Genomic DNA, 12,296 nt, shown 5'->3' with positions numbered 1-12,296 from the left:
ACTTGCGTGGGCTTTCTTGGATATATTTGCTTCAGGGTCTCCGCCCGGAGAGCGGAATGTTTGGGGTTCGATCCTCGGCTGCGTCATACCAAAAGGCGTTAAAATATGGTACTTGTTGGTCCCTGCCTGGCGCTCGGCATTAATGGGTACAAAAAGGGCTGGTCGGCTCGGAGTCAGTATAAGGTGTCTGAGTCGGGTTAGACTTACAACTAGTCTCTGAAATGAACATATTTTACAGAAAAAAGCCCATAGTGAAAATTATAAAATATAATGAAAAGGAGTCATTAATGAGTCATGAGACTTTCTTCATTTTCAGAAGCTGTGGAAATCTAGACGTGCCACATTTTCTAGACTTGCGTGGGCTTTCTTGGATATATTTGCTTCAGGGTCTGTATGACAGACTAGAGTGGGGTATTCATACTTAACTGCAGCATGAAATAATCTTAAGTACGACGTTAAACCCAATTTCACCTCACCCATCACGTCGGTAATTTATGAGGATACACGCTACTATACACTCACCTTTTCTTCGTGTTGGTCGCCAGTACCATGTTTAAACAGCCTACAGGACATTGTCACGTGTATGTGTTTCGACTTGTGTTGCGTATATATCAGTTTCGCCTGAATATCTGTCACCAATTGTCCAACTTTGAACAGCCAGGACGCATGACTCTGAGGGAACACCATTTCGGAACACCAATTAGTCCAATCTGGAATGAGTTTGTATTTGCATTCTATTTGACAACAAATTTCAAGACAACTCATTCCAGATTGGACTAATTGGTGACCAGGGCCGTACAAACGTCGATACGGCCCTTATCTGGAGCCCAGGCTAGCTATTCTCGAAACGTTCGTAGCCGAAGTCTTATTTGATCGGCCAAAGTGTTAAGAATGGGCTTAAGAAGTTCGTAGGGCTACGAACGTTTCGATAAAAGCCCTGGCACGATAAGGGCTGTATCGGTGGGTAAATAAAATTACGATATAAATAAATAATTTAGAATACGTAGCCGGTACGCACCACAGTAATGGTGTACGGTCTTAGAATTATTTACAAAAGTATTTATCTGAAAAATATTGTTGTATTGTTTATTGACCTGTTTACACAAGAGCAGCAATGTTGTGGTGCATATATGAAACGAAACACAAGATAACTGATACTCGATTAAATTCCATTTAGTACTCTAAATGTACTTTTACGCTTCAGTACTCCTGTATTGAAAAAAAAATTATCTGGAGCCCTAACAAAAATTGTCGCTTTACTTTGAAAGATGGTTTGCCCGGGAAGAAATTCATGGTTCAATCCCTGAACGCTCATACCAAAAAGTAAAGTATGGTACTTTTTTGCTTCTACATGTAAGGATATAGGAAGGTGTTAGGGTGGTGTCAGCATGCATGTTGTGTCTGAGTGGAATATCCATGTTAATCTGCTGCATGGTTTTCACACTAGCTATATGGCGGTCTGGTACAAGAAACCACAGCAATATTACAGCTATATGGCAGATTATCCCAGTTGACATTACTTCCCCTAGTTGTACTGCAACAACAAACAGTCTCGTATACTCGGCATACGGCTTGGCGTGTTTCACGGTTTGTAGGAGACAATTCGCATGAATTTTGTCGTACTTCTTCATGTTCTGGCAAGATCAGGTAGAGCCGGATGTACACAGAATACGGCAGTAAACAATAGGGCTGCGCAATTCCGGTTCAGCCATGAAATCGATACGTATTGCGATACGCTGATCGAAAACCGGTATTTCAAATACATTCGGTAAACTTCGTAACACTCAGGTCAAGTTTTCGGATATTTCCGTTTTCCACACCTCAAGTCAAGTTAAGTTCGGTTTGAAGTTGTTTTCTTAATATCTTTTCAAGTGCTTCGCAATGTTTTGGATCTGAATGTTTTAAATATTTACTCATTAACGGCCAGTGATCTCTGATATGTCCTGACCAGGTCATGTTGTTGTCGAAAATCTGAGGGCTTTTTTTGAGAGTGGAGAAAGTAGTTCAAACTAGCAACCACTGTCTTGATGCTAAATTGTTCTTTTCCTCGTTTCATTTGTGACAAATATTATTTATTTTGTCATAATTAAAAGTTATTATTAAAGCTTAATCAAGCATAGTGATTTTGTTGTTTTTTTGCCTTATAGTTAAGCATTAACTCCATTATAAGTAGTTTTTTTGTTTTAAAAAACTTCTTGCAATATATTGCAGTACACATCGCAATATATGTTTTCGCATCGCAATATATCGCAATATGAAAATTCTCTGCAATACCCACCCCTAGTAAACAACGTGTTGGTAATCCCTAAATATCACGATATCACACAAGCCAAGCCATAACTGCACATTTTCCAAGCAGATTCCATGGTAAATCGCTGCCACAGTAGCAGTACTAATGGCAACTGGCAATATCGACGAGCAGCACCTCAAACCATTCGTTAGACAACCCCACCTTCTGTGTAATCTCATAAGACAAGAACAAACCAACCCTTCATTACAGTGTATTTAACATCGCTAACAGATAGCTGTGGTAAAATGAAGTATAGTGAGTAATGACGTTGGCTGACATAACTGTCTCTATCAACTGACAACTGGTCTTCATCAGCAGGTGTACAACTGTCATGTTTCAAATGATGTGCCAAGCATCAGCCTTCTTCTCCCAACTGACTAAATTAACAACATGACGTATTATGACAAATGGAAACGGAGTGTGTATAGGATGTCCCTTAACACTAGGTGTTTGGTTAGCGATGAGATCACTGTATACATACAGTGACATCCGTCCTAAGTACATGCAAAAAGTTATAACACCAGGTGTTCGGATAGCGATGAGATCACTGTATACACAAAGTGGCATCCGTCCTAAGTACATGCAAAATCCAACAAGCGTCGAGGATATATAACGTCAACGTAATTTTCAATACTGAATGAATAGTTTCGGCAGTTAATTTGAGGATTATTCTATGACGTTGAAGTTCAATATAATATAGAAATATATATATAAATATAGAAAAAAGAATACTTTTTACTGTTGACATGGACTTGAAATAAATATAACACAAAGATAGGTTGTTATTCAATTCTGACATTTATTATATTTCTTTTAATTACCTAGTCATCGTCAAATTATAATGTAAGGATCACTTTCATGCTATGGGCATGTGTATCTGGAAATGTCAGAAATGCTTATTTTGGCCAAATATAGCCTAATCCAAGAGTTACTTAAACAAAACCCAACATACCAAAGATTGCACTGCGCTGAGGAGATTCAACATAGGAACACATACGTTTAGAGTCGTCAGCACCTCGGGTGTGCGTTACTTAATATTGTCAATAGTCCCACCTTTGATAAGTCTGATGAATATAGCTTTTCAAAACAACCAATGAGTAGAGTATGTTTTCGTCATACACAGAGAAAGATCGAACGAAACGTACATCCTTGCAGGAGAGTTCCAAGAAATCTGGCAATGAGAGGCACCGGCAACATGACAGCTCCTAGACGAAGAATTTGCAGTTCTTACAACATTTCCTGTTTAGGGTGGTTTTGCAACAGAAGCAACTGCTAGACATCCTTTTTTCTGAATATATCGGGGCCACAGTTTGTTCCAGCTTGGGTTCCCGATCCGATCGCTTCACTAAGTTGGTACACAAATCACAACAAAACTGGTTAGTCATTCTGCTCTGAACGCAACATCCACATGTTGGAGATCTTGTTTTACGGTGGAATGTCCGGACACTCTCTGCATTTCTCTTGTCATAGCTCCCAGTGCCTTGCATGTATTGTGGAACGTCCTCGTACAATGTTTGTGTGACCCCCAAGTCCACCAAGCCAAGTACCATCAATGCGTACATACAGTAGACAGCCGTCATTTCTGAAACAAACCCAACACTTTGAACAGTGTCCAGCTGGAGTGGAAAGAACACAAGCTAAATCACGGCAAACGCCAACATCAACTAAAATATCAAATACGGAAATAACGACTTGCTGAATTAACAATTACAACTGATGTCGGTTACGATCAATCAATTACCCATTCAATTAAGGTGATCCTCAGTCCCTCAGCAAATCAGTACTAAAATGTCCAGTTACCATCGCCAGAACCAAGGGTACAATTCAGTTCACGATATGTTTCCAATACTCATCCCTTTCACAGGGATAACACCACTATATGTGATAAGTATACACGGCCAAGCCAATACTCGCTATATACTGAATAAATTAGTTGGAGGTCATCACAGGTTTTAAAAAACAATCTGAAAATAATGTCGTAACTTCAAAACTGTGCATCGTTCAAGTGAAACCAACACACATTAGCGAGATCAATAAACATGGATGTACTCTCCTTAACAACGTGACTGGAGTGCCAGAGTCATCTCTGTGTGATTATTAAACTCACTGACATTGCATCATGTTGATTGTTCCGTTTAAGTAATTACAACTTCAGCCCGGGATACGATCATTTACAAGTGAAACAATCACACTCAGTACTCATGAAAGTGAAAGAAAATGTCAAATTTCAGAGGAATTTTTTTTTTCTGCAATATATATGCAAACCTTCCAAATGGTGTATTACTAGTTTGGAACATTATTATTATTATATGCGCACAATAATCTTAATATCGTATATCGTCTAAAATATAAATACGAAGATAAGACGACGACACATAAATGATTAACCAAAACCTGAAACTCAAATGAAAAATTAATTGGAGAAGGAATTCTTGAACTACGGAAACAATAAAGGGTTTCTAAACACCCAAAAAAAACCAACTTTACCTTGCAGAAATACTATCGCTTCAATGTCTGGTACTCATGTAAATCCATGTATCTCACACCTATCACCTTAACACGCCTCCTCCAGCTAACCTACCTTCTCGACCACTTCTAAACCTTGAAAGCCTCGTTCAAGAACGTAACTGCGGGATAAAAGGCTATTTTCGAGCGTAAATCTATTATTTTTACTGTAAAAAAGTGCCCACTCTATTGACGGTTGTCCGATCATTGAAATTATCAGATTTAATTGATATCACGGGCGGAAACCGATGGAGAGAAAAAACTCGCGACCAGAAAGAAGTGGTTGAAAACACAACACATCTGCCTTAATTCCCCACAAGGGGACAGCTATTTGTTCAATTACCAAGCATCTCTACACAGAAGAAGCGTGATTGATGTAATAAGTGGAATCGCTACTTGCTTATTGGGGTACATAATTTTCGCACATCCGATCTTTTTTCTCGTGAGTGAATTCAATCCGGAAATGTCCCTTCAAAATGACATTTGCTTCTCGACTGAAGTTGACTGGAATAGATAGGTATGGAAGGAATGATTGCTTACCTGTAGCGAAGTCGTGGTTATGGTCAAATTATGGCCGTGATTATATAAAGCTCCACATTTATAGTGCAATGTTCTTGAGAGTGCCATTAGCCCCATATGTTCCACTCGAATCACGATGCCCCCCACACTTACCCACTATAACTATAAACCAACTCCTCATTCGAGATTTTACGTTTCACGATATGTCCTCTGAGATTTGTTCAGGATTTATAACAAATGGACACTTCATTATGGAAATAAAATAGCCTCAATACCGATTGAATCGTCTGAGATTCGCATGGAGGCACCGTTAATGAGTCCCCAGCGGCGTCCAAAATGCCTCTAATACATAAATGTCATTTTGTAATTGCGATTTCTGGAGGTGTGACAAGCGTTTGATCAGTTACAAATATCAAGAAGTGGATATAACGTGGCTTGCTCAGTCTCAATATAACCATCCCGGATAGATATCTATACTGTTTGCCGAGTGATCAGGTGATTGCAATTCAATTAGCGATTACTGGTGGCAACAAGAGTAGTTGCACTTAAGAACTTGTGCATAATGAAAAGTGAAGACGGTTGACTTTAGATTTAACATTAGATTGTCCCACCACTGACAGTATGGACTAGTGATGTTCCGATTAATTGAAATAATCGAAGATTTTTCAAAGTGACCAAACGACCAAGCAATCGATCACATTTTCTCATAATCGAACACAAACGATTTTGGAACTGCTGTTTTAGTCTTTGAAACACTTGACGATGGAACATATCTTCGAAGTTGTCAGGGCCTGAAAACTTGTTTAATTCTTAGAAAACTCACTTCACTAACTAAGAAGTTATGACTGAATATTTCTTGAAGACCCCAGAAGGTTTATGTTCATGATATATCAACATCACTTTAAAGTAGCAAGGTGCATCATGTTATACATATCTGCAATAACAACCTGAATAGGAAAATCTGAAAATTGACGCTAACCAATTTTTATCGATGATTGTTCGTTGGTAATGAAGCAATCATCAATTATGAGATTTCAACCAGTTCCCAACACTAGTATGGACCTAACAGGCAATATATTTTAAAAAAATAGATGAAAACTTTTGTACTAAAATTGTATCATTGAAGTCGTGGTTATTCAGATATCCCTGTTAGTTTCATACCATGGCCTTGTCACAAACAGCTTAACCGGCAATATGACCGTGATATGGACAAAATCATTAAAAAGCAATTTGACCAAAAGATTCAGGTATATTAATGGATGATCTTATATAAATTTTGGCCAAACATTTCCAATGGTTAACAAACCGGAAATATAAGACCAGTGAAACGGCCTGATCTGTTTCGTGTTTAGGTGTATACACAAAGATTCGGAGTGACACAACTAATCCCAAGACCATGTGACAACTGGGATGACTTCGACTTACCGATAGTCCACTTTACCTTAATGTCAAGGAATGTTCCAGCAGCTCCAGAGTTTGGTGTCTACATTTCATAACATATCATGATCTTTCTCATTTTATAAAACTAACGCTGAACACGTGGTTTTTTGTTCGTGATCGTATCATATCCATAGATACAAGCAATTCGTCGGGCGATGCTTCCTTAATCAAAAGCCAATTGGTGCAGCAAATTTACCTTTCCTAGCTTCATCGTTATCTCAGTAGGATTCCCATCAGACAGACAAGCAAATCAGTAAGCTAATGAACAGGACATATGTACTATACAAGGAGTCGATATTTGCTGGAATGGGTTTTCATTGGTAGCTTTTGCAAGATACATCAAACGCTTTTTTCCTGACAACCCAGACAGTTACGAATGTACAAACCTTTGGCTTTTCGTGTTCATGCATACAGATCACTCAACACCACAGCGACATGAAAATCTGAGACAATACTAAAGACAATGCTAAAGACAATACTAAAGACAATGCTGAAGACAATACTAAAGACAATGCTAAAGACAATGCTAAAGGCAATGCTAAAGACAATACTAAAGACAATACTAAAGTCAATGTTAAAGACAATGCTAAAGATAATGCTAAAGACAATGCTAAAGACAATAAAAAGACAATGCTGCAGACAATACTAAAGATAATACTAAAGACAATGCTGAAGACAATACTAAAGGCAATGCTAAAGACAATACTAAAGACAATACTAAAGTCAATGTTAAAGACAATGCTAAAGATAATGCTAAATACAATGCTAAAGACAATAAAAAAGACAATGCTGCAGACAATGCTAAAGATAATACTAAAGACAATGCTGAAGACAATACTAAAGGCAATGCTAAAGACAATGCTAAAGACAATACTAAAGACAATGCTGAAGACAATGCTGAAGACAATACTAAAGACAATGCTTAAGAAAATACTAAAGACAATACTAAAGTCAATGCTGAAGACAATACTAAAGACAATACTAAAGTCAATGTTAAAGACAATACTAAAGACAATGCTAAGACAATACTAAAGGCAATGCTGAAGACAATACTAAAGACAATACTAAAGACAATACTAAAGACAATACTAAAGACAATGCTAAAGACAATACTAAAGACAATGCTGAAGACAATACTAAAGACAATACTAAAGGCAATACTAAAGACAATGCTAAAGACAATACTAAAGACAATGCTAAAGACAATGCTAAAGACAATGCTAAAGACAATACTAAAGACAATGCTGAAGACAATGCTGAAGACAATACTAAAGGCAATGCTAAAGACAATACTAAAGACAATACTAAAGACAATGCTAAAGACAATGCTAAAGACAATACTAAAGACAATACTAAAGACAATGCTAAAGACAATACTAAAGACAATACTAAAGTCAATGCTAAAGACAATACTAAAGACAATACTAAAGTCAATGTTAAAGACAATGCTAAACTAAAGGCAATACTAAAGGCAATGCTAAAGACAATGCTAAAGACAATACTAAAGTCAATGTTAAAGACAATGCTAAAGACAATACTAAAGACAATGCTGAAGACAATACTAAAGGCAATACTAAAGACAATGCTGAAGACAATACTAAAGGCAATGCTAAAGACAATACTAAAGACAATGCTAAAGACAATACTGAAGACAATACCCTCAAGACAATGCTAAAGACAATACTAAAGACAATACTAAAGGCAATGCTAAAGATAATACTAAAGGCAATGCTGAAGACAATGCTGAAGACAATACTAAAGACAATACTGAAGACAATGCACTAAAGAGACAATACTAAAGACAATGTCGAAGACAATACTAAAGATAATATTAAAGGCAATGCTAAAGACAATACTAAAGACAATACTCAAGTCAATGTTAAAGACAATACTTAAGACAATGCTAAAGATAATGCTAAAGACAATGCTAAAGACAATACAAAAGACAATGCTGCAGACAATACTAAAGATAATACTAAAGACAATGCTCAAGACAATACTAAAGACAATACTAAAGACAATGCTAAACACAATGCTAAAGATAATGCTAAAGACAATGCTGAAGACAATACTAAAGACAATGCTATAAACAATACTAAAGACAATGCTGAAGACAATACTAAAGGCAATGCTAAAGACAATGCTAAAGACAATACTAAAGACAATGCTGAAGACAATGCTGAAGACAATACTAAAGACAATGCTTAAGAAAATACTAAAGACAATACTAAAGTCAATGCTGAAGACAATACTAAAGACAATACTAAAGTCAATGTTAAAGACAATACTAAAGACAATGCTAAGACAATACTAAAGGACAATGCTGAAGACAATACTAAAGACAATACTAAAGACAATGCTTAAGAAAATACTAAAGACAATACTAAAGTCAATGCTGAAGACAATACTAAAGACAATACTAAAGTCAATGCTAAAGACAATGCTAAAGACAATACTAAAGACAATGCTGAAGACAATGCTGAAGACAATACTAAAGACAATGCTGAAGACAATACTAAAGACAATACTAAAGGCAATACTAAAGATCAATGCTGAAGATCAACACTAAAGCTAACGCTAAAGACAATAAAGACAATGCTGAAGACAATGCTGAAGACAATACTAAAGGCAATGCTAAAGACAATACTAAAGACAATACTCAAAAGACAATGCTAAAAGATCAACGCTAAAGACAATACTAAAGGCAAAGACGTTAAACATCAATGCTAAAGACAATAATTAAAGACAATGCTAAAGACAATGCTAAAGATTAACACTAAAGATCAACACTAAAGATCAATGCTAAAGACAATAACTAAAAAGATCAACACTAAAGCTCAATGCTAAAGACAATACTAAACCAACACTAAAGTCAACGTTAAAGATCAACGCTAAAGGACAATGAAAGACAACACTAAAGGCAATGCTAAAGATCAACGCTAAAGACAACACTAAAGAGGTCAAGATCAATGTTAAAGACAATGCTAAAGATCAATACTAAAAGACAATGCTGAAGACAATACTAGCCAACAATACTAAAGATCAATGCTAAAGACAATACTAAAGTCAACGCTAAAGATCAATACTAAAGATCAACGCTAAAGACAACACTGAAAGATCAATACTCAAGACAACGCTAAAGATCAACACTAAAGATCAATACAATAAAGGCAATGCTAAAGATACAATAATTAAAGATAATGCAATGCTGAAGACAATGCTGAAGATCAATACTAAAGACACAACGCTGAAGACAATACTAAGACAATGTCGAAGACAATACTAAAGATAATATTAAAGGCAATGCTAAAGACAATAACTAAAGATCAACACTAAAGTCAATGCGTTAAAGACAACACTTAAGACAATGCTAAAGATAACGCTAAAGATCAACGCTAAAGATCAACACAAAAAGATCAACGCTGCAGATCAATCACTAAAATAAACGCTAAAGATCAACACTAAAAAGAAATACTAAAGTCAACGTTAAAGACAACGCTAAAGATTAATGCCAAAGATCAATGCTGACAAATTGATCAATAAAAAAGACAATGCTGCAAGACAACACCAAAGATAATGCTAAAGACAACGCTGAAGATCAATACCAGCCAAACGCCAAAGATCAACGCTAAAGATCAATACTAAAGACAATGCTAAGATCAATGCCGAAGATCAACACTAAACATCAACGCCAAAGAATAACACAAAGACAACACTCAAAAGTCAAATGCCAAAGACAACACTAAAGACAATAATATCAAAGTCATCACCAAAGACAATACTAAAGACAACGCTAAAGACAATACTAAAGGAAAGTCAACGCTGAAGACAACACCAAAACATCAGACAATAAAATAAAGACAATCAACACCAAAGAAAATGCTGAAGATCAATACTAAAGATCAATGCTGAAGACAACACCAAAGATCAACACCACATCAAACTAAAGACAATGCCAAAGACAACGCCTAAAGACACATACAAAAGCCAACAATACAAAGACAATGCTGAAGACAACATCAAAGACAAAACTATCAAGGCAATACTAAAGACAATGCTGAAGACAACACTAAAGGCAATACTAAAGGCAAATACTAAAGACAATGCTGAAGACAATGCTGAAGACAATACTAAAGCACAATGCTAAAGACAATACTAAAGACAATGCACCAAAGACAATGCTAAAGACAATGCCAGCTAACAATACTAAAGACAATACTAAAGACAACACTAAAGACAATGCTAAAGAGACAATACTAAAGACAATTCACTAAAGATCAATGCTAAAGAACAATACTAAAACCAACGTCTAAAGTCAATGTTAAAGATAACAATGCTAAAGGCACAATACCAAAGATCAATGCTAAAGATCAATGCTAAAGACAATCAATTAACACCAATGTTAAAGACAATGCTAACACCAGCCGCCAACGCTGAAGACACTAAAACTACAAAGATCAACACCAAGAAGACAAAAGATCAACGCAAAACATAATCACTAAAGACAATGCTGAAGACAATACTAAAGTTACAATGCTAAAAGACAATGCTAAGACAATACTAAAGAGGCAATGCTAAAGACAATACTAAAGACAATGCTAAAGACAATGCTAAAGACAATGCTAAAGACAATACTAAAGACAACGCTGAAGACAATACCTAAAGACAATACTAAAGGCAATGCTAAAGACAATACTGAAGACAATACTAAAGACAACGCTAAAGACAATGCTAAAGACAATGCTGAAGACAATGCTAAGACAATACCAAAGGCAATGTTAAAGACAATAATTAAAGATCAATACTAAAGACAATGCTAAAGATAACACCTAAAGACAATACAAAGACAATACTAAAGACAATGCTAAAGACAATACTAAAAGACAATGCTAAAGTGCAATAAAGACAATACCAAAGGCAATACTAAAGACAATCAAAAAGTGCTAAAGACAATGCTAAAGACAATACCAAAGACAACGCTGAAGACAATACTAAAGGCAACACTAAGACAATGCTGAAGACAATACCAAAGGCAATCAAAGACAACGCTAAAGATCAATACTAAAGAGATCAATACTAAAAGACAATGCAAAAAGACAATGCTACCCAGATAATACTAAAGGCCAGTTGACAATGCTGAAGACAATGCTGAAGACAATACTAAAGACAATGCTGAAGACAATACCTAAGACAATGCTCAAGAAGACAATACTAAAGATAATATTAAAGGCAATGCTAAAGACAATACTAAAGACAATACCAATACTATAAGTCAATGTTAAAGACAATACTTAAGACAATGCTAAAGATAATGCTAAAGACAATGCTAAAGACAATACAAAAGACAATGCTGCAGACAATACTAAAGATAATACTAAAGACAATGCTCAAGACAATACTAAAGACAATACTAAAGACAATGCTAAACACAATGCTAAAGATAATGCTAAAGACAATGCTGAAGACAATACTAAAGACAATGCTATAAACAATACTAAAGACAATGCTGAAGACAATACTAAAGGCAATGCTAAAGACAATG

At 35.9% G+C, this 12,296-nt stretch overlaps 1 long non-coding RNA gene across 1 annotated transcript; it reads right to left on the bottom strand.

The window, feature by feature from the left end:
- Positions 1–3,069: 3,069 nt before the first annotated feature.
- Positions 3,070–4,284, bottom strand: LOC124271518. Its single transcript, XR_006897065.1, has 2 exons — positions 4,032–4,284; positions 3,070–3,872 (listed from the first exon to the last, which is right to left on the bottom strand). It is a non-coding gene; the product is annotated as an uncharacterized LOC124271518 (long non-coding RNA).
- Positions 4,285–12,296: the final 8,012 nt, after the last annotated feature.

Source organism: Haliotis rubra, unplaced genomic scaffold (genome assembly GCF_003918875.1).
Source record: "Haliotis rubra isolate DU_JTF1 unplaced genomic scaffold, ASM391887v1 Scf161, whole genome shotgun sequence".
Classification (NCBI taxonomy): Eukaryota; Metazoa; Mollusca; class Gastropoda; order Lepetellida; family Haliotidae; genus Haliotis; species Haliotis rubra.
Note: the sequence above shows the minus strand (reverse complement) of the source record. Positions and strands in the feature narration are given on the sequence as shown.